This window comes from Portunus trituberculatus, chromosome 39, assembly GCF_017591435.1.
Source record: "Portunus trituberculatus isolate SZX2019 chromosome 39, ASM1759143v1, whole genome shotgun sequence".
In the NCBI taxonomy this organism is placed as follows: domain Eukaryota; kingdom Metazoa; phylum Arthropoda; class Malacostraca; order Decapoda; family Portunidae; genus Portunus; species Portunus trituberculatus.
The window spans coordinates 7331821-7355821 of NC_059293.1; the positions used below are offsets into that span (position 1 = coordinate 7331821).

The 24001-nt window shown below is 43.7% G+C and overlaps 1 protein-coding gene across 1 annotated transcript in view; it reads right to left on the reverse strand.

Annotated features, from left to right (window-relative positions):
- LOC123515649 (protein misato-like) overlaps positions 1-24001 on the reverse strand; it is a 284397-nt gene that overhangs the window by 205452 nt on the left and 54944 nt on the right. The gene's annotated exons all lie outside the window — the stretch shown is intronic.

Below are 24001 nucleotides of genomic sequence, written 5' to 3' on the forward strand. Positions count from 1 at the left end.
ACGTAATTTTCCCATAAGTAATAATGAAAATAGGGGGGATGCATTCTGGGCTGGTCCCGAACATACCATATGGGTTAAAAAAAAAAAAAAAAATATATATATATATATATATATATATATATATATATATATATATATATATATATATATATATACAGTAATACTCCGCTTAACAAACAGGATAAGGGGTGTCAAAGCTGTTCATAGAGGGAAAATTTATTAAGCAGATGTAATTTTCCCATAAGTAATAATGAAAATAGGGGGATGCATTCTGGGCTGGTCCCGAACATACCATATGGGTTAAAAAAAATATATATATATATATATATATATATATATATATATATATATATATATATATATATATATATATATATATATATATATATATATATATATATATATATATACAGTAAGGTCTTGGTTTACGTCAGAGTTACGATCCTGAAACATGACGTAAGTCGATTTTGTACGTAACTCGAGTTTCTGTACATTTCAAAGCATATTATGGAGTTTTCAACCAATCATTGTTTATGGTCATTCAGGTAAGTTAAAGGTTATATTGTTATATTATTTACAAGTATGTAGGAATATGAAACACAAGCTTGTTTTTGTTGTTGATTAGGGCCACGAACGCGAAGGACTGCAGGTTGCAGAGAGGGGTGGACGCCTGAGGCCGCCAGAAAGGTGGGCAGGTCAAATGTTGTAACGCCCAGGGTGGACAGCTGGGAGCATAGTGCAGTGCAGTGGGAGTAGAAGCGTGGGCAGCGGGGCAGGAAATGCAATAGGAAAGGGCAATAGGGATCAGCAGACAGGCGCAGACAGTGCAAGTCAGCTGCGAGTGTCGTGTGGCCTAGGCGAAGGCTCCAGAGTTGTTATTGTTGTGATGGAGGTACGAGCCCTCAAGGTCGTCAACCTCCCCGTTGTCATGGTAACGGGTTTCCCATTTTCTTCTTCCCTCCCTCACACACAGCTGCTGCCTCCCTTCTCATGTCTTTTAATTATGTCCTCTTTTTTCTTGTAGCGTAATGGTTTTCCTTTTCTTAGCATCACTGCTGTCACTAAGAAGTTTTCTCTTTGGTGCCATTGAGCAAGATACTAAGAACTTGAGTCAGTAAACGCAGAAGTAGGATAACACTCTAGCCAGGGGTGACGGTGTGGTGGAACTGAGGCAGGGTGTTATTGTATTCAAGCGTGAGGCGGGCGGTGTGGCGGGTAACCACCAACAATAACAATAAATCCCGCACTTTACGATTTATAAATTTTCAATTTTTTTATCTTAAATTACCTTGTAGTGGACTGACGTAACTACGAGTTTGACGTAACTCGAGACCGACATAACCCGGGACTTTACTGTGTATATATATATATATATATATATATATATATATATATATATATATATATATATATATATATATATATATATATATATATATATATATATATATATATATATATATATATATATATATATATATATATATATATATATATATATATATATATATATATATATATATATATATATATATATATATATATATATATATATATATAGTAAGGCCCCACATTTAGCAATCCTATTAGTCTGCCGAAACCATCGCTAAATTGGAATTTCGCCAAATTTGAATACTACTTTAAATAGGGAAAAATACCAATCAGTCTTTCGTCCTCCTAAAGTCCCCATTTACAGCTTTGACATCACCACCTTCACAAGAATTAGCACCTCCCGAACCACTAGTGGAGGCCATGGTGATAGCGAAACTCGCTAAACAGCGAGGAAGGGAGAACAAAAAAATGAGTTCACATGCTGGATTAACACACACAATAGCTCAAGTGTTGAGCGGGAATGCCAGAGGCACTGTGGGGCTGACGTCACGGCCAAACAGACACGCGATTGGCTCAGAGCAAGCGGGAGGCGGGACAGTGTAGCGTGGTACATTCACTGAATATGAAAGAAAATCGCTAAACTTCAGAGCTTGGCCTTTTTCCAGACAGTCGCTAAATAAGGGTTTCGCTAAGCTGGATTTTGCTAAATTTGGAGGCTTACTGTATATGTGCATATATATATATATATATATATATATATATATATATATATATATATATATATATATATATATATATATATATATACGTTTGGCAGCATATTAGGCCACCGTTGCACCACTACTTTTATGATATCATATGAGTCATTGGAAGTTAGAGGAGCTACGTACAAATTCTCTTACATTCTCGCATTTATGTTCACAAAACAACATTTCTATTAGCTTTTTACAAACCTTACCCCCATGAAAGGATTGTTTTGTAATGCATAAAGTAAAATCTTACATGGAATACCAAAAAATAAAGCAGAAATGAGATGAGCCACAGACGAAGTGGGAGACTCGCGGCGACTCGGCCGCTTCTTCTTTTTGTGACCCTTTTAGCCTGTGTGTTGTCTTTCCCCATGATATTTGTTTCCACTCCTCTATTGCCTGCTATAATGGATATCATATCTTAGTATTCATATACGCTCATGCCATGAGGATAACCTCGACCCCGTAGCAGTGATTAATAGTGAATTATTAATGAAATACCGAGGTATTTCATTACTAATTCACTATCACTCGCTGCAACGGAGTCAAGGTTATCCTCGTGGCATGAGAGTACATGAATACTAAGATATGACATCCATTATAGCAGGCAAGAGAGGAGTGAAAACAAATATCAGGGGGAAAGACAACACGCAGGCTAAAAGGGTCACAAGAAGAAGAAGCGGCTGAGTCGCCAGTCTCCGCCTGTGGCTCATCTCATCTCTGCTTTATTTTTGGTATTCCATGTAAGATTTCACTTTGTGCATTACAAAACAATCCTTTCTTGGGGGCAAGGTTTGTAAAAGGCTAATAGAAATGTTGTTTTGTGAACATAAATGCATATATAAGACAGTAACACCACCTCCAGAGGTGGTGTTCCCAGCAACCTCAGAGCAACCTGATAGCAACCTTGTCACCATCCCTCCAAGCGATCATGGATGCCATTTCTTTGCGAGAGATTGCTTTGACATTGTTAAAGAATCTTGGCTCCAGCTCCAGGAGCGCTAGAGACAGGCGGGGAGCCAGACAATCACAGCGAAGCTGTGCTCTGAGGCGCAGCAGGTCTTCCAGGCCAGGCCTTGCAGTGCCCTGTGACGTCGATTTAAGCCACAGGTCCAGCAGTTCGTCACCAGTTTCTGGGCGGTCAGATGTTTACAGACCAAGGTGCCAGTCTAGCGGTAGTCGGTCGCAAGCAGGGCCGGCGTCATCTGCCAGTGGTGCCCCGTGGGATGCTGTGATGGCAGCCTTGGCAGAGCTGGGGGAGGACATCAACACGTTGAAGGCTGCAAGATCGGTGGCTTCCCCTGCGCCACCAGTGACTGACGGGGCAGGGACTTCTACTGGTCAGCAGCGGCCGAGTTCCCCTGCTTACTTCTCCGGTTTTCACAACTCTGCTAGTGACAGCGAGTCGGTGGGTCAGGACACGAGCGGCAGCACCTTGTTGCAGGCAGCCAAGGCCTTTGGGCCCGCCGATCAGGTTTTGGCTGACATTGACCCGAACGTTGCCGAGATGGTGAACTTTGTGTTTGACAGTGGTTTCCGAGATGACTACAAAGACATCTGCGAGGATGACGTGGTCAAGAGGCCTGCTAACTGTCCTGCCCTCGCACCAGTGGACTGTAACCCGCAAGTCTTGGAGGCTTTGCGCACCGATGCCAAGAAGGCGGATTTCCGGTTGAAGGACGTCAACAAAGACATTCAGAGGGCGGCTACCATCATTGTGAAATCTCTTTTGCGCTTGGATAAAGTGGCGCAAGATGAGGGTCATTCTGTGCTTACGCACGAAGTGGGCTTGTTAAATGGGGCTCTGGCCTTGTTAGGCAATGCTAACCACAAGAATAACATTGCTCGTCGGTTTGTGATGAAACGGGAGTTGAACCAAAAGTATGCCCATCTGTGTTCGGATAAGGTCCCAATGTCACGGTTTCTTTTTGGCGATGATGTTTCTCTTTCTGCAAAGCAGACTGAGGACAAAGAGAAGCTCAAGAACAAAATTACCATGAAGAAGCCGGTGTCTGCATGGAAGTTCGCAGGGGGCAGGTCGCATGGAGTCTGGGGTCGGCCTGCTCACAGGGGCTGGTCCTCCAGAGTCCACCCTTACGTGCCGTTGCGACCAGCCTTCAGGAGTGGTCTGAGGTCAGGCCCCAGCCACCAGGACACGGGGTCAAAAAACGGCAGAGGCCACTCCCAGTACCGGCCCTGGCCATAACAGAGGCAAGTACCACTTTTGAAGCTGGCAGGCTTCAGTATTTTGCTCATGAGTAGCATAAAATTACTAGGGATCCTTTTGTTTTAGATATTGTTCAACACTGCCATTTTGACATCAATTCAGCTGACATTGCCCACTTATTTGCAGGTGATCTTGAATATCATTTTAGTGTGCCAGTACAACAGATTGTTTCTAGGGAGATTGCCAAACTTTTACAGCTTAAGGTGATCAAACTTACACAGAGGACGGATGATCAAATCATCTCTCCAATTTTTTTAAGGAAAAAGAGGAATGGTGAGGCTAGGGTGGTGCTGAACTTTAAAGAACTCAACACCTACATTCCATACAAACACTTCAAAATGGAAAATTTTGAACAGGCAATTACTTTGGTAAGTGAGGGGGATTTCATGGCCTCTGTTGACTTGAGACACGCATATTATTCAGTTAGGATTGCAGAGGAACAACAGCGTTTCTTTTGTTTCACATGGCATAACAACATTTATCAGTTTACCTGTTTACCTAATGGTGTGTCTGAAGGCCCACGTCTTTTCACCAAGCTTATGAAACCCGTGTTTGCTGCTTTAAGGGAGAAAGGTCACCGGATTACTAGCTTCATTGATCACACCCTCATTTGTAACAGTACCAGGCAGGGTTGTTTAAACTGCATTCATGACACTATCCAGTTGTTGACGAAGCTGGGGTTTCACATTAATTTCGAGAAATCAGTGCTTGTTCCCACTCAGCGTATTGAGTATTTAGGTAACATGATTGATACGCGAAGTATGACTGTGTCCTTGCCTGAACGCAGGATCAATAAGATCCTGCTGGCCATGAGTAAAGACAGGGATAAAATTTGAGAAGTCGCTCGAGTCACTGGTCTTTTGGTGGCTGCCTCTCCAGCTGTGACTCTTGGTAAATTGCACTACAGGACACTGGAAAGGGCAAAAATTTTGGCTTTGCAATAAGCAAAAGGAGATTTTGACAAAACGTTGGAGGTCACTAATGATATGACAGATGATTTGACATGGTGGGTTCATAATGTTTCCATCCAGAACAGACTGATTTTCAGGGGAGGTGCAGACATTGCCTTGCACACAGACGCTTCCAACACAGGCTGGGGAGGTAATTTAAATGAGCGTATCACTGGGGGCAGTTGGTCGTTAGAGGAACAACACCTTCACATAAATGCCCTTGAACTTAAGGCTGTTTTACTTGCTCTGCAGACCTTCCACACTGACCTAAAAGACAAGCACATCAAAGCCTTTTGTGACAACACCACAGCAATGACTTACATTAATGAAATGGGAAGTACCAAATCTCTTACTTACAACAACATTGCCACAGCTATCTGGGACTGGTGTTTGGCAAATAATGCTTGGATTACCTGCTCATTCATTCCAGGTAAAGACAATGTTAGGGCAACTGAATGTGTCCATTTTTCGTGCCGTGTCATGTTTTTGGCACTCCTACCATAGATCTGTTTGCCTCCAGACTGAACAAACAAGTTCCACTTTTCTGTTCTTGGAGGCCGGACCCCGAAGCTGCTTACTTTGATGCCTTTTTCATCAAGTGGTCAATGTTTCCTCTTTGTTACATGTTTCCCCCTTTTCACTCATCTCTAGGTGCCTACAGAAACTGCAGGCCGAACAAGCCAAGGGCTGGATGGTGGTGCCCCTGTGGCCGTCACAGCCATGGATGGGCATGTTGTTGCACATGCTGGTCGACCACCCTCAGTTGATTATGCGGGGGCAAGCAGTTCTGACACATCCGTCCTCGGCAGCCCAACACCCAGTTTTGGTCCACACACAACTCATGGCATGCAGGTTATCAGGGAGTCTCTCAAAACACGAGGCATATCTGCAGACGGTTCAGACATCATCATGGCCTCTTGGAAGCCAGGGACGGCCAGACAATACAGACCACACATCAGTAGGTGGACACACTTTTGTAGTAGGAGACACATTAATCCCCTTAATCCCACAGTAACTTGTGTTATTAATTTTCTGACTGAATCTTTTCACAGGAACATGGGGTATGAATGCCTTAATACTGCCAGAAGTGCGCTTTCTTCTCTGGGTATTGTCATTGATGGCTGCCGAGCGGGGAACCACCCTCTGGTGGTCCGATTTATGAAGGGGGTGTTCAACCTCCGGCCTCCGCTCCCCAGATACACGGTCACTTGGGACGTGGCTCCAGTCCTGGACACGTTGCGCTCCTTGCATCCTCTCCATGAGCTACCCCTTAAAACTTTAACCCTAAAGCTAGTTACTCTTATGGCTCTTACACAAGCAGCGAGGGTCCAGACTCTACATATACTGGTCCTTACAGACTTTTTCATGGGAGAGGATTCTTGTTCAGTTCAGTTGAGGGGTAGTATCAAACAATGCAGGCCGAAACACAACATCCGTAGGGTCCAGTTTGTGGCTTATCCGAAGGATCCCCGTGTCTGTGTCTTCACTACTCTGCAACATTACCTTCACCTTACAGAGTCGCTTCGACAGCCAGGCTGCTCCACTGACGACAAGCTCCTTATTAGCTTCATTAAGCCTCACAGACCGGTCACCAGTAACACCATCGCTAGGTGGGTTAAATCTATGCTGACCATGTCTGGGGTGGACACAGCTCAGTTCACTGCAGGCAGTGTTAGGCCTGCCGCTGCATCAAAAGCGAAGGCCATGGCTGTGCCCATTTCATGCATTATGGACAAGGCAGGTTGGGCCAGGGAAACTACCTTTGCCAAGTTCTATGACAAACCTATTGCTCTGGGGTCGGATCCTTTCCAAGATGCCATTTTTGACTGTACCTAACTGGAGTTATTTTTGTTGTCTTATTGTTTCTTTGGTTGACATTCTGTATTCAGTATGTTTATGAGTTTGGAACTGCAGGTGTACTTTCAGTTTAAATTTTCTAGGTTTCATTTACTTTCTTATCTTCTACATGTACCTTCATGTATGCTGGCAGGTATTTCCAGTAAATTTTGTTTTGCATCTTCCTTTGCTTTCATTCACATATGTTCCTTCCTCCTACATCCGCTACCCACATGGCTTCAAAGCCTCATGTGGAGGTTCCGCCAGCAGAGGGCGGTTTGTTGAGGTAAATTGAACAGAGAGACTTACCTGTAAGTTGAAGTATGCTTGGGATTTTATGAAGCAAACCGCCACTGCTGGCCATGGAACCTTCACATGCCCTCCACTCCCCGCCCTGGTAATATCATTCTCTGGCCGGGTACTTTTATTATGTACGATATGTACTTACTTTCTTATGGCATGTGGGGAATCGTCTGGTTTCAAAGTCTGGTGTGGTTCGAGGCAAGCATATCTCATGTGAAGGTTCCAAGGCCAGCAGTGGCAGTTTGCTTCGTAAAATCCCAAGCACACTTCAACTTACAGGTAAGTCTCGTCTACTTGTTCAATTTTACAATATTTTCCTAATATTTTGCCCATATTTATATCACATATATATATTGAGTCAGGTATCTTTCCATATGAATGATCACAGTGTTTGTACAATAGCTATGAGAATAAAAAATCAGTCTTCCATAGGTTTTTACAGCTTTTTCAATTTTCTCACTGTTTTTAACCCCTTCAAGCCGGATGTTAAAAAAGTCCACCTGTATGATATACGGGTGGTAGTGCCGTGCGCCCAAGCGCGGGAAACTTGTGCAAGCTTGTCATACTTGTCGTCTTTGTGTATTATGCTGTTATTTTTAAGTCACTATATCGCCTTAGAAGAGGAAAGTGGACGCTTCTCTCTTCGGAGAGAGAGAGAGAGAGAGAGAGAGAGAGAGAGAGAGAGAGAGAGAGAGAGAGAGAGAGAGAGAGTGTGACATTTGCTAATATTTTAGATACAAGTGGGACGCATGTAGCTTATCTTTCGAGAGGAAGAGGGGAGGAGGGAAGGAGAGGGAAAGAAGGGAGAGAGAGAGAGAGAGAGAGAGAGAGAGAGAGAGAGAGAGAGAGAGAGAGAGAGAGAGAGAGAGAGAGAGAGAGAGAATTAGAAAATTTGTTGTTTTTGTATTTGTGTGTGTGTATTTACCTAATTGTATTTACCTAATTGTAACATACGGGAAAAGAGCTATGCTCGTACTGTCCCGTCTCCATATCTACTAATGTCCAGCTTTTTCTTAAAATCATGAATATTCCTTGCGTTGACCACTTCCACGTCTAAACTATTCCATGCTTCCACCCTTCTATGAGGGAAGCTATATTTTTTCACATCTCTCCTATAAGTGGCCATTTTAGTTTTTCCCATGCCCTCTCGACATTCTTTCATTCCACATACACAGATCTTCCCTATCCATTTTTCCATGCCAATCATCACTCTGTATATTGCTATCAGGTCTCCCCTTTCTCTTCTGTTTTCCAGGGTCGGAAGTTGCATTCTGTTCAGTCTGTCTTCATAAGTCAAATCTCTTAAGTCAGGCACCATTTTGTTGCAGCCCTCTGTACTTTCTCTAGTTTCCTTATGTGTTTCTTTAAGTTCGAGCCCACTGTATTGTTGCATATTCAAGCCTTGGTCTTATCATTGCAGTAATTATTTTCTTCATCATTTCTTCATCTAAATATACGAACGCCACTCTTATGTTCCTCAATAAGTTCAATACTTCTCCAATTATTTTGTTTATATGTCTCTCTGGCGATAGGTCATTGGTAATTGTCACCCCAAGGTCTTTTTCTTCATGACTGGTTTTATGTCTTCATTTCCTATCTTGTACATACTCCTGATTCTTCTTTCACTCTTGCCAAACTCTAATTTTCTTGCATTTTGTCGTGTTGAACTCCATTTGCCATGTACAGCTCCATTTCCATATTCTGTCCAAGTCTTCCTGGAGTAGTTCGCAATCTTTGTCACATCTCACTTTTCTTAACAATTTTGCATCGTCTGCAAATAGGCTCACATAACTGGACACCCCATCCACCATGTCATTTATGTAGACCGCAAACATTACTGGTGCCAACACTGATCCCTGTGGAACTCCACTCTCCACCAAGCCCCATTCTGATGGTCTGTCCTTAATTATTGTTCTCATTTCTCTTCCTACCAAAAGTCTTCCATCCATTTTAGTAAACTGCCATGCACTCCTCCTACCATTTCAAGTTTCCAGATCAGTCTCCGTGTGGTACCTTATCAAAGGCCTTTTTAAATCCAGATATATTCCATCAGCCCAACCATCTCTTTCCTGTATTACATCTATCACCCTCGAATAGTAACATATCAGGTTTGTCGTGCATGAACGCCCTTTTCTAAAACCAAATTGACACTCACAAAGTATGTCATTTTTCTCCAAGAAGTCTGTCCATCTATTCTTCACCACCCTCTCACACATCTTAGCTACCACACTTGTAAGTGACACTGGTCTATAGTTCAATGGGTCTCTTGTTACCTGATTTATAGATTGGGACAATGTTAGCTCTTTTCCAGTCTTGGGGCACTACACCTTCCCTTAATGAGGCATCAATTACTTCACAAACTTTTTCTGCCAGTTGCTCCCTGCATTCTCTTAAAATCCATCCTGATACCCCATCAGGTCCCACAGCTTTTCTCACTTCTAAACTCCCCATCATATTCTTGATCTCCTCCACAGTTACTTGAAACTCCTTCATAATCCCTTTCTGTTCCATTACCAGTGGTTTGTCAAAAGCAGTCTCCTTTGTGAATACCTTCCGAAAGCATCCATTCATAGCCTCTGCCATTTCCTGGGATCCTCACTGCATACTCCATTTACTTCTAAACTTTCAATACTTTCTCTATTTTTGATGTTGTTGTTCACATGTCTGTAAAAAGCCTTGGTTGGTCTTTACATTTATCAATTATATCCTTTTCTTGTTTCTTTCTTTCTTCTCTTCTAATCAACACATATTCATTTCTTGCTCTTTTGTAACTTTCCCACTGCTTAATCCGTCTTTTCCTTCTCCACCTCTTCCATGCATCCTCTTTTCTTGTTCTAGCCTTTTCACATCTATCGTTAAACCAGTCCTGCTTTCCAACTTCTCTATGTTGTCTTATTGGTACAAATTTTTCTCACCTTCTTTGTATATTTTATAAATTCCTTCCACTTTTCATTTGCTCCTTAGCACTCTTGAATTTCATCCAATTTGTCTCTTGAAAGAATTTCTTTAGGTTTCCAAAATCTGTCTTGGCATAATTCCATCTTCCCACTTTATATTCTTCATTTCTTCTAGATTTCTCTTCATCTATCACCTTGAACTCCAAAACTGCATGATCACTCTTTGCTAAAGGGCACTCCACCCTCATCTCCTCAATGACCATTGGCTCTGTACTAAAGACCAAGTCCAGTCTTGACGATGCTCCTCTCCTCCAAACCTAGTATCTTCTTTGACCCACTGAGTTAACACATTTTCCATTGCCAGTGTCAATAGTGTATTTCCCATGTTGTCTCTGATCCTTCCATTGACCAGTCCTCCCAACACACCTCTTTACAATTAAAATCTCCCATCATTATAGTTCGTTCACAGCCACCCAACATTTCTTCCAGACATGTTCCTGTATCACTTATCATTTCTTCATATTCCTGTACTGACCATGCATTTGTCTTAGGTGGTACGTACACCACTATGTAGTGCCTCTTTTTCCTTCATTAGTTTCTGCTCTGATCTTTAGCACTTCTGCCTTTCCCATACCTTCTTTCACTTGATCCACCTTTATATCTTTTTAACCAGCAACATCACTCCTCCTCCCATCTTACCTACTCTATTTCTTTTCCAAACATTATATTTCCTTCTCCAACCATCATCAGGTCTTCTCCTCTCTCAGTTTTGTTTCAGTAAGACCCACAATATCTGGGTTCTTGTCCTCAAGTAATCGTTGAGTTCTAAAATCCCGATATCACTCCATTTATGTTGGAATACATTACATTCCGCTCATACGTAAGTTTCTTTAGTCCTTTCTTGCTGTACTTTTCTGGGTTATGAACCACTTCCTCAGTCTCATATCCAAGATTCTCCAGAAAACTCTTTCTTCTCCTCTTCTGTCCTCTCTTCATTTTTTTCAAAGCCTCCTTTCTCAACTCATTTAACATTTCTCTTTCCTTTTCACCGAGATCTCTTCTCAACCAAATCTTCCTTGTTGTTTCCTGCTGGGCTAGCCTCCATGACTTCTCCACCAATTCATCTACATCCTTTTGTGACTTAAGTTTGATTCTTATTGGCCTCATACCTTCTCCTGTGAACTTTCCAATTCTATGGAAGTCCTCTATTTCTTGTACTAGGTCTTTTCCTCCTCCTGCACCACATTAATGATATTATTTATCACCTTTTTATGTTTTTCTCTCTCCATTTTACTTGGTGTCTTATCCTCCTCACACCAAATATCACCACACATCTCTTTTTGTCTACAGTTTCCCTCACCAATGTCTCATTTGACTTAATAACCTTCACAACTTTCTCAGCAATCTTCTCTTCTATGATCTGTTGATCTATAATTTCAGCAAGGCCCAAAGTTTTCTCCCCAGACTCTTTGATTTCCTTTTCCAGACTTGCAACTTTGTAATTTACCTCCTTTCTTTCCACTTCCTGACTTTTTTTCCATTCAGCCTGCTTCTCCATCACTTTTCCTAAAGATTCTCGCAATTCACTTTAATTAACTTAACTTCCTCTTTCAGTATTGCATTTTCTTTCTTCATTTCAGCGCACTCTTTCATTACATTGTCATAACTCGTTTCCAGGCCCCCATACTTTTCAAACAGTTTTTCAATTTTACCTTCCAACTCCAGAATTTTCTTCACATAAACGCTCTTCTCCATTATTCCTTGAAATCCTGTGAAGTCTGATTCATCTTTCGAGTTCACGGCCGCCATGTTGCGCAGATGTAAACAAACTTCAGCTGATGGCTCAAACGCAGGCTACAGTTTATACTCAGCTTCCCTGGACATTATTTTGCTAATCAACAGTTAACATGACTATATGGAGACGGGACAAACATTACAAGCTCCTTTCCCACCTGAGTTACTCTTAGGCAATGGCACACACACATGTATTTACCTAATTGTATTTACCTAATTGTAACATACGGGAAAAGAGCTATGCTCGTGTTGTCCCGTCTCCATATCTATTAATGTCCAGCTTTTTCTTAAAATCATGAATATTCCTTGCGTGTGTGTGTGTGTGTGTGTATTTACCTAGTTGTAGTTTTACAGGGCCTGGGCTTCATGCTCGTGTGGCCCCGTCTCCATATCTACACTTATCCAATCTTACTTTAAAAGTGTGCACACTCGTTGCAGACACTACTTCTTCATCTAAACTGTTCCACGTATCAATACATCTCTGCGGGAAACTATATTTTTTAATATCTGTGTGTGTGTGTGTGTATTTACCTAGTTGTATTTACCTAGTTGTAGTTTTACAGGGCCTGGGCTTTATGCTCGTGTGGTCCCGTCTCCATATCTACACTTATCCAATTTTTCTTTAAAACTATGTACACTCTTTGCTGATACCACTTCCTCACTCAAACTGTTCCAAGTCTCAACACATCTTTGCGGGAAACATTTTGTAGTGTGTGTGTGTGTGTGTGTGTGTATGTGTGTGTGTGTGTGTGTGTGTGTGTGTGTGTGTGTATTTACCTAGTTGTATTTACCTAGTTGTAGTTTTACAGGGCCTGGGCTTTATGCTCGTGTGGTCCCGTCTCCATATCTACACTTATCCAATTTTTCTTTAAAACTATGTACACTCTTTGCTGACACCACTTCCTCACTCAAACTGTTCCCAGTCTCAACACATCTTTATGGAAACTAATTTTTAACATCTCTCAGACATCGTCCCTTCCTTAGTTTCTTACTATGCGATCTTGTGCTTCTAAAGTCATATTCTCTCAGGATCAGTTTCTCATTATCCACTTCATCCATTCCGTTAATCAATTTATAAACTTGTATCAGATCCCTCTCTCTTCTCTGCTCCAAGGTTGGTAGATCCATTGCCTTTAGTCTCTCCTCATATGCCATCCCTTTAAATTCTGGAACCATTCTTGTAGCCATTTTTGTAGTCTCTAATTTTCTTATGTGTTTCTTTTATGGGGAGTCCACACAACTCCTGCATATTCCAATCTAGGTCTTATTTTAGCACTTATCAATTTCTTCATCATTTCCTTGTCCATATAGTGAAATGCTACTCCAATATTCCTTAGCAAATTATACGCTCTCTGAAAATTCTATCAATATGGCTTACCGGTTGATTATTTTCTTCCATTGTCACTCCCAAGTCCTTTTCCTTTTTTACTTTTTCTAGTTCTACTCCATCTCCCATCTTATAGATTCCCACTGGTCGTCTTTCACTTTTCCCATTTCCATGACATGGCTTTTGTCCACATTGAATTCCATCTCCCATTTTTTGCTCCATTTCCAGATCTTGTTTAAGTCTTCCTGCAGTATTTCACAATCCTCTTTTGTTTAATGACTCTGCACAGTTTCGCATCATCCGCAAACAGATTTATGTAGCTGTTCACTCCTCTGGCATGTCATTTATATATACGAGAAAAAGTATTGGTGCCAATACTGACCCTGTGGCACTCCGCTGTCTACTGTTCTCCACTTGGACTTCATATCTTTAACTATCGTCCTTATTTCTCTCCCCTTAAGTAATTCTTCATCCATCTCAATGTGCTTCCTTTTAAGCCACCCTTCTCCTCTAACTTCCATAGTAATCTTTCATGTGGCACTTTATCAAAAGCCTTTTTAGATCTAAATAAATACAGTCAACCCATCCTCTCTCTCTTGTACTTTATCAACTATTCTAGAGTAGAAACTCAATAAATTTGTCACACATGACCGACCTTTTCTAAAACCAAATTGGCTATTTGATAATATTTTGTTGTCTTCAAGAAACTCAATCCATTGCTTCTTTATTACTTTTTCACACATCTTGCATATTACACTAGTTAGTGATACCGGTCTGTAATTTAAAGGTTCTTCCTTCCTTCCGCTCTTATATATGGGAACCACCTCAGCTCTTTTCCACTCCACTGGCACTGTTCCATTTTCTATTGAGCATTTTATGATGTTGTATATTGGACTTGCTAGTTCTTCCCTACATTCTTTCAGTATTCTGCCTGAGACTTCATCCGTCCCATTGCCTTTTCCTCATCCAATTCCGTCATCAACTTTTTATTTCAAGCTTGGTTACTTTAATCTCTTTCATATAGACAGTCTCTATTACCCTGTGGTCTTTCAAATTTGGATTCCTTAGTAAAGACCTCATGAAATTTACTATTTAACAGTTCTGCCATACTTTTGGGTCTTCCACCATTCCGTTTTCTCCTTTTAACCTTTCTATTGTTTCTTTTTGTCTTATTTTTCCATTTATGAATCTGTAGAACAATTTTGGTTGTTCCTTACATTTTTCGACAATGTCCTTTTCATAGTTCTTTCTTCTTCCTTTCTCACCTTAGCATATTCATTTCTTGCTGTTTTGAAGTTTTCCTTATTTTCTGGATTTCTGTTTCTTCTCCACCTTTTCCATGCTCCATCTCGTTTCTCCTTTGCCCTAGCACATCTTGCATTAAACCAATCTTTCTTTCCTTCTTCTTTAGGTCTATATTTCGGAACATATTCCTGACCCCAGTTTTGTATATTTCCAAAAATAAGTTATATTTCTCTTGAACCGTTAATGAGTTTTCCATCTCCTCCCAGTTTACGCTTTTAAAATAGTTCTTGAGATTCTCAATATCAGCCTTTCTGTAATTTAATCGGTCTCCTTTGTATGATTCATCTCTATCTTCCTTTCCTTCTTCTATATCCATTTCTAATATTACATGGTCACTCTTTCCCAATGGGCACTTGTATCTTATATCATCGTTAATTGGTATATCCCTTGTAAAAACTAGGTCTAATCTTGCCGGCTCATCGTTTCCTCTGAATCTTGTGTTTTCTTTTACTCTTTGGACCATCAAATTATCTATCATTAGGTTCAGGAATCTATCTCCCAGGCATCTTCCCCATACCACTTTCATAATTTTCCCAGTCTACCTCTTTACAGTTGAAATCTCCTACTAATATCACTTTTCTCCTTTCCTTAATGATTCTTGTAAGACTTATTGTGTCATCTATCATGTCTCTATATTCTTGGTTAGTCCATGAGTTTGATTTTGGTGGCACATATGTTCCAATGATTGTTAACTCCTTTTTGTTAATATGCATCTTAACATACAGTATTTTTTATTTTCCTTCCCGAAACTCCACTTGATTTACCACTATCTCCTTCCTTAACATCATCATGACTCCTCCTCCTCCTTTACCCACTCTGTCTCTCCTCCATATATTATACTTTTATCTATGTCTATTTTATTGCCTCATTTAACTTTGTTTCCACCAGGCATACAATATCTGGTTCTTCTTTCTTTATGTAATCTCTTAATTCTAATTTACTAGATAAAATCCCATCTATGTTTGTATACATCATTTTTAATCTCTTGTTCTTATCATTTTTAGTTAAACTTGCTCCATTCTTTTCTCTTCTTTCTTTTATATACCATTTCCTTATCCTGTCTCCTATAATTCTCCAAAAATGCCTTCTTCTCCTCCTCTGACCTTTCATTATTTTTTCTCTTGCTTCTGCCACCAGTTCATTGTGTCTCTTCCTTTCCTCCTCGTGTCTATTTTTCTTTATATATATATCTTTGCAACCTTCTGTTTCTCTGAGTTTTGTTTTTCTATATAGTACTTCTTCTGCTGCTGCTTGTGATTTTAGTAATATCTTAATTGGTCTCACTGTTCCTTCTTGATATGGTCCCATTCTATGGATTTCTTCTACTTCCTCTTCTAAGTTCTGTCTATCCTCGTCATTCAGATGTTTTAGTAGGTCTTTTACTGATTTCTGCAGGATTGAAGGAAAGGCAGGCTTCCGTGGTGTCTTTACTGAGTCAATATATACAGTAGCTGTGAGTTTCTCTCGTCAATGGGAAGCTGACTGCCGGGTAGCTAGCAGCTCGGGAGCCTCAGTCACTGGGCAGAGTTGCCAAGTGCCTCTATCCTACAACTCCCCCCCACAGATTGCACGCAGGCAATTTTGCATGATGCAATGTGCACAAGAATATATAATACCACAGGCACCTCACAGTACATTATAAACAATAGAAGGATATGTCCTAACATGACGTGAATACAAAGTAAAGAAACAAAAGTGCCACAATATGAGAAGCAACAAACAAACAAACAAATAAACGGAAAGATACAACTGTCTCCCTGTCCCTGAATGTGTCTGTGTGCGTGTGTACATGTGTGTCTGTGTACATGTATATGTGTGTGTATTACTGACATAATCTTGAGCCACCGCGTGGTCTTGTCGCCTAGTTCAGAAGACTGAGCATAGGCTGGCTCTCGCCTGGTTTGCCCCTGCTGGTGCCTGTGTTCCTGCCTCCTCAGCGGGCGCTTGTGACAGGCCGCAGGTGCTGTCTTCTCCTCAGCGAGACACGCCCGCTGCCATCCAGCCGTATGATGTACTGCCTGCTCCCCTTGTCTTCCACGACCGTTCCCGCTCTGTTCCACATCAGTGTTGGTCTTGTACCAGGACTCTGCTACCTAGTAGAGGAGAGCGACGCTTTGTGTTGTCGCTCTCGAGCAGTACTTTTTCAATGTGCTCCCCCATCTGTCGCTCACACCTTCTAAGGGTCTGCCCCCAAAACTTGTCCACCTGCAGCCGACATGTGACAGCTGGCACACCATCCTGTAACTGACGGCCTGTCGCCAGCTGTGCCGGGGATTTGTTGATGTCCCGGAGTGGTGTGTTGAGGTATTGGAGGAGAGCGAGTGACGCACTGTCGGTGTCCAGACTTCCATCCTCGCCAATGTTGCCATGTAGCAGCCTTTTTGCAGTTTTTACCGCCGCCTCCGCTCTACCATTTGATTGAGGGTAATGAGCTGATGACACTGTGTCACCCTCCATTTTTTAGAATGCACGCATTTCCTCGCACACTAAGTTGGTTCCCCCATCCATAGATAGTTGCTCAGGGGCGCCCCAGCAGCAGAAATATTGCTGTAGCCGATCGCGAATCTCACTCGCTCGCCGCCAGGTGTGACACTTCCAGCCAGCCCGTGAGCCTGTCTCTAGACTAGGTAATGGTGTCCTTCCAGCTGGCATATGTCTGTCACCGTCTGTTGAAACGGGTAGCAGGAGGATGAGAAGTAGTCTCTCTATGCTGTGTTGCAAACCTCGCAGGAGGAGCGATGATGCCGTAAATCACCCTCAATGCCAGGCCAATATACGGTTTGCCTTGCTCTTCTTAGCATGGAGTCGATACCTTGATGGCCTGCGTGAAGGTGTTCTGCCACTCGCTGACGGAGATTGTCGGGGATGACCAGGCGTGGGTGGTTTTGGTCGTACACGTATGTGACCAGGCCTCGTGACACGCCTAGCCTGTCTCTCACACTGTAGTAAGGTTTGAGGCACGACAGCTTGTGTGCCCTCTGCGGGTGCCAGTCCCCAGCCAGTACCTTGGCTATCAGCATGGTATATCATCTTGTGACGCCTGTAACACCATCTCCTCGTCAAGCGTGAGGCTGTCACTGAGGTCTAGTGCACCCACCACTGACGCTGCCACTGCCGCTGCCAGCTCCTCGTCGTTGTCTTCATCCTCGGCCTCTCGTCTTCATGGAGGATACCTGGATAGGAAGTCGGCAGCAAAGTTTCTCTTGCCAGGGAGATACCGGATGGTGAACTGATGTTGTAGTGTTTGTTCTTTCAGGCGAAACAGGCGTGGGTTGATGACATCCGTGAGTGCTTTGTTGCCCAATAACACCACCAGCGGGCGGTGGTCAGTCACTAGCACCAGGTTAGGGCATCCCAATAGGAAGAGGCGAGCCTTCTTGAAGCACCAGGCAACAGCCAGGGCCTCACCTTCGATGGGCGCGTAGCCTGCTTCCGCCGTGGTGAGATGGCGGCTGCCACAGAGGGCCAAGCGCCACCCTCCTCTGCAGCAGAAAGGCACCTCAGATGACACGCATGAGCAGTACTGCTGGAGGATCACGAAGCCAATTCCTTCCCTGCTCCAGTCAATGATGGCCGCCGTGGGTCTGGTTCTGTCGTAATATGCCAGCCCATCACTGGCGAGCTGGCAGATGGTGTTTTTGGCCTGCCGTAGTTTTATTTGCAACTGCTCGTCCCAGTAGATTTTCTTTCCTGCTGGCTTCTCAAGGAGCTCCCTGAAGGGGGACATCACAGGGGCAGTGGCCAGGAATTGCGCCAGCTGGTTCACGAAGCCAAACCATGACCTCACGTCTGTGATTGTGGGCTATGCTGGCATGGCGAAGTCACGGATGGCCGCTAATCTGTCCTTAGTGGGTCGGTATTCCTCCCAACCAAGGTGGAAGCCCACAAACTCCACTTCGCAGCGACAGAACTTGAATTTCTCAGGCTTCAATGTGATGCCCTTTCTCGCACAGAGCTCCAAAAAATCATAGGTATGCCAGAATGCCCCTCGACACTGGGATCTAGCAGCGTGTCGTCCACACACTTATGCTTTTAAAGTCCACTACCGCTCGTCGAATCTCTTCGTATAAGCGTCTGTCGAGCAGTGCCCCATAGTGCGACAGTACTGATACCGCCCCATGGTGTTATGAATGTTGTCAGGCGCCTGCTTTCTTCCTCCAGCTCAATCTGATGGAATCCCCAGTGAGCGTCGGCCACCGTCTTGTACAGTGTTATATCGGACACCATGTCAAAAGCGGGAGTGTTCGTTTCCGCAGGCAGCTGGCGTTTAATCTTTGAAGTCAACTGTCCTCCTGGGCTTTCCCGATTTTTTCGCCACCACGACCATCCTGGCGCACCATTCCGTAGCCTCCCTGCTGGTACAGGTCGAATCTCCTCTTCTGACGTCATCGTCGAGCTGCATTTTACCTCGCTCGCCCAGTGTTTATGGAGGCTGGTGTGTCACGTAAGGTTGTGCGCCCTCCTGAAGGTGGATGCGATGTGGCGGGCCCTGCATTACCCGCAGCGGGTAACGATCCGTGTCAAAGGTCGAGGAGAATTGATGTAGCAGCCACTCCTCAAGGCGAGACACGTTCTCCTCGAGTGGTAGAACAGTGGTCCTGGCAGGGATGTCGGGGCCTCTATCAGTGTCTTCCTGTTCTGCACCACACCAGCGGCGGTCTAAGTTGTCGTGGAGGAGGCCTAGTTCTTTGCAGGTGGTGAACGAGAGATACATGTGTTCCACCGACTCGACGAAGTATATATCCTGAACAGTAGAGCGCCCGCCCAGGCCGATGCGGCACGGCGCTGCACCCAGGCAGGTGAGGGGGATCTTTGCTAGGTCTCTGATGCCAGCCCGACGCTGTAACAGCACAGGCTTGAGACCCAGTGACCTTGCCATGGCTGGGCCAGCGACACACACTTGTGCCCCGGTATCAGCCACAGCTGTCACTTCGACCGCCACCTTGCTCGCCAGTGGCCCCACACACACCTGTAGTACGGGCTCGGGGCACATCGAGCTAACGGTGACAGTGCTCACTAGCTTACTTGCTTCCCGTGTCCTGGTCGATCTCCATACCCTCTTGAAGTGACCCGGTTTCCCGCACGCCCCACACTTGCGGCCGGAAGCGGGGCACGACGCCTTGTCATAGTCGTGCTTCTCACCATAGTTGGAGCAATACCTGGCCCCAGACTTGGTGGCAGCATCTGTCGCAGAGCGGCGGTGGGCAGGCTTTGTTTTTATCTGGCGGCAACTACCAGTTCCTCATCCTCGCCGAGCTGTTGGCGCCAGCGCCCACCCGCCACTGCTCGTTCCCAAGAAACTTTCTCCTCGCTTCACGGACACAACCAGGGCACTGGAATCCACACTCACGAGCCTCCTGGGCACACCGCGTCATGTAGGTTTGCACTGACTCACCTGGGGCTTGGCAGGCGCTGAAAAATTCCGCCCACTTCACTGCCTGGTTCGCTGCCTGTAGTACGAATTTTTCTATGGCGTCCAGGGTGCCCTTAAGGTCCAGGGCCTCCCATTGATCTGCGCTGAACCTCGCGTCCAGGGCACACTGGAGGTCAGGGACACAGAGCAGCCTCATATGGAGCACGGCCTCTTGGTCGGGCCATGCTGAGAGGCGCAGCCATGTTTGGACTGAGCGACGCCACGTTCGAAATCCTGCCGGCGTCATCTCCATCCGCACTTCTCTGGCGTGGCTGCAGCAGGAACGCCTGGCCTGATGGGCGCGTTGAGACTGAGACAGGAGGGAGGCCATGCTGTTCAGAAGGCCTGTAACGTCTGGCCTAGCAGCGGCATGGGTTTGCCTCCATGAGCTGGTCCCGATCCCCGAGTTGCAGTTGCCCCTCGACGGCGTGGTGTGTACATCTTGGGCGTATAGGGACGTATGTCCACGTCTTAGCTCCGTCTCACTGCGCCATGCAGGATTGAAGGAAAGGCAGGCTTCCGTGGTGTCTTTACTGAGTGGCAATGGAGGTATACAGTAGCTGTGAGTGCGTCCCTCTCTCGTCAAGGTAAGCTGACTGCCTAGCTAGCAGCTCGGGAGCCTCAGTCACTGGGCAGAGTTGCCAAGTGCCTCTATCTTACAATTTCATTTCATCTTTTTCCCTTCTTGGTCTATATTTAAAATTTTTTTCTTTCAGTCCAAAAATAATTACACTCTTCTTTTTTTCCGCAATTTCTCTTACTAAATTTTCTTTTTTCTTGAGGACTCCTATCATTTTGCTTGTCATATTTTCATCTCTTTCTTTTAACTGTTCTTGAAATACTTCTTGAAATGATTCTTTGTCTTTCTTATCTTGGATTCTCCATGCTTGTATTCCTTTTTTAATCACGTCTTGTACTCTTTCTTCTTCTTTGTTAACTAGATCTTTTAGCTTCTCTTTTTCTTTCTCGGCTTTACCGAGTCCTTCTTCCATCAATTTCTTGTAGTTTGCTATTTGGACTTTTAATTCTTCATTTTCGGTTCTTAGCCTAGTTTCGTTTCTTCCACTCTTTTTATCCTTTCTTTCAATTTTTGGAGCTCTTTATCCTGTTCTTCATTCTCTTTCACTCTCATACTCTCCTTTATCAATTTATCTAATTTACGTTCGATAGTCAGGACTCTATCAAATAGCGAAGTTTGCGCCGTATCAAAACCTTCAAATTCTCTTTCTCCCTCACCAACATTGTCATCATCAGCTTTCATTCTTTCCCTTGTCACATACCTGCATTTAGATGGAATATCTTTCTCACTCATTATTACTTAACACTGTATTCATGAAAAAAAAAAAATGAGTCCACACTTTTCGCCCAGGCCACTGTAAACCCAAACAAAGGTAGTGAAGATCAGCTGATTCTCGGGGCGACGGTATTGCGTGCTTCCTCTACCGCGTCTCGTGTGTGTGTGTGTGTGTGTGTGTGTGTGTGTGTGTGTTTCCACGAATGTTACAAGGCGGACGCATGTAACTTATCTTCGAGAGGGAGAGAGAGGGGAGGGAGGGAAGGAGATGGGAGGAGGAAAGGAGATGGGAGAGAGAGAGAGAGAGAGAGAGAGAGAGAGAGAGAGAGAGAGAGAGAGAGAGAGAGAGAGAGAGAGAGAGAGAGATGGGAACAGTCTATGCCATTGGGTAATTTTAGACACTGTAAGCATGTAGCTTATCTTTAGTGATTGGTGGAGACAAGGATGGTGGGAGGAGCAGTAGGATTTCAAGGACAGCATACGGCGTGTGTAGTTGGTATCCAACACACTATACGGGACAACTGAACTGAAGAAAGCTCAGAAAAGAAATATGACGTGTACGTAGGCGTCACCGTATTTGCTACTGGGGCTTCATGACGCCCACATAGGCGTCACCGTAGTGAAGGGGTTAAACACCATTCTCACAGTTGATTCTCCCACACCAAACTCTCTGGAAATATCACAGTTCCTTTTTCCATCTCTTTTCATTTTAATTATATTCATCTTCTGCTCCAAAGTTAGCCTAATGTTTTTCTTGGTTGCTGGCACCATGTCGCACAAAGTTGAGCACATGGATTCCTCCAAATTTGCAGAGAGAACTCCATGGAGGTGTGCGTAAACAAATGGAAGGCGAGAGGGAGCGGGGCAGTGTTGCCATATGAGCTTCGTTGAATTACCGCCGTCTTTCCCCATGATATTTGTTTCCACTCCTCTATTGCCTGCTATAATGGATATCATATCTTAGTATTCATATACGCTCATGCCACGAGGATAACCTTGACTCTGTGGCACTGAGTGTTAATGAATTGCTAATGAAATACCGCGGTATTTCATTAATAATTCATTGCCATTCAGTGCCACGGAGTTGAGGTTATCTTCATGGCATGAGCATATATGAATACTAAGATATGATATCCATTATAGCAGGCAATAGAGGAGTGAAAATAAATATCATGGAGAAAGACAGCACGCAGGCTAAAAGGGTCACAAGAAGAAGAAGAAGCGGCTGAGTCGCCGCGAGTCTCCCGCTTCGTCTGTGGCTCATCTCCTCTCTGCTTTATTTTTTGGTATTCCATGTAAGGTTTCACTTTATGCATTACAAAACAATCATTTCTTGGGGGCAAGGTTTGTAAAAAGCTAATAAATATGTTGTTTTGTGAACATATATGAGAGAATGTGAGAGAATTTGTACGTAGCTCCTCTAACTTCCAATGACTCATATGACATCATAAAAGTAGTGGTAAACCGGTGGCCCAATGTGCTGTCAAACGTGTGTGTGTGTGTGTGTGTATATATATATATATATATATATATATATATATATATATATATATATATATATATACAGTAAAGTCCCGGGTTACGTCGGTCTCGAGTTACGTCAAACTCGTAGTTACGTCAGTCCACTGTAAGGCAATTTAAGATTAAAAAAATAAAAAATTTATAAATCGTAGAGTGCAGGATTTATTGCTATTGTTGGTGGTTGCCCGCCACACCGCCCGCCTCACGCTTGAATACAATAACACCCTGTCTCAGTTCCACCACACCATCGCCCCTGGCAAGAGTGTTATCCTACTTCTGCGTTTACTGACTCAAGTTCTTAGTATCTTGCTCAATGGCACCAAAGAGAAAACTTCTTAGTGACAGCAGTGATGCTAAGAAAAGGAAAACCATTATGCTACAAGAAAAAGAGAACATAATTAAAAGACATGAGAAGGGAGGCAGCAGCTGTGTGTGAGGGAGGGAAGAAGAAAATGAGAAGCCTGTTACCATGACAACGGGGAGGTTGACGACCTTGAGGGCTCGCACACCCATCACAACAATAACAACTCCGGAGCCTTCGCCTGGGCCACACGACACTCGCAGCTGACTTGCACCGTCTGCGCCTGTCTGCTGATCCCTATTGCCCTTTCCTATTGCATTTCCTGCCCCGCTGCCCACGCTTCTACTCCCACCGCACTGCACTACACTCCCAGCTGTCCGCCCTGTGGGCGTCACAACATTTGACCTGCTCACCCTCCTGGCGGCCTCAGGCGTCCACCCCTCTCGGCAACCTGCAGTCCTTCACGTTCGTGGCCCTAATCAACAACAAAAACAAGCTTGTGTTTCATATTCCTACATAGTTGTAAATAATATAACAATATAACCTTTAACTTACCTGAATGACCATAAACAATGATTGGTTGAAAACTCCACAATATGCTTTGAAATGTACGGAAACTCGAGTTACGTACAAAATCGACTTACGTCATGTTTCAGGAACGTAACTCTGACGTAAACCGAGACCTTACTGTATATATATATATATATATTTTTTTTTTTTTCTTCTTTTTCAAACTCATGTGGTATGTTGGG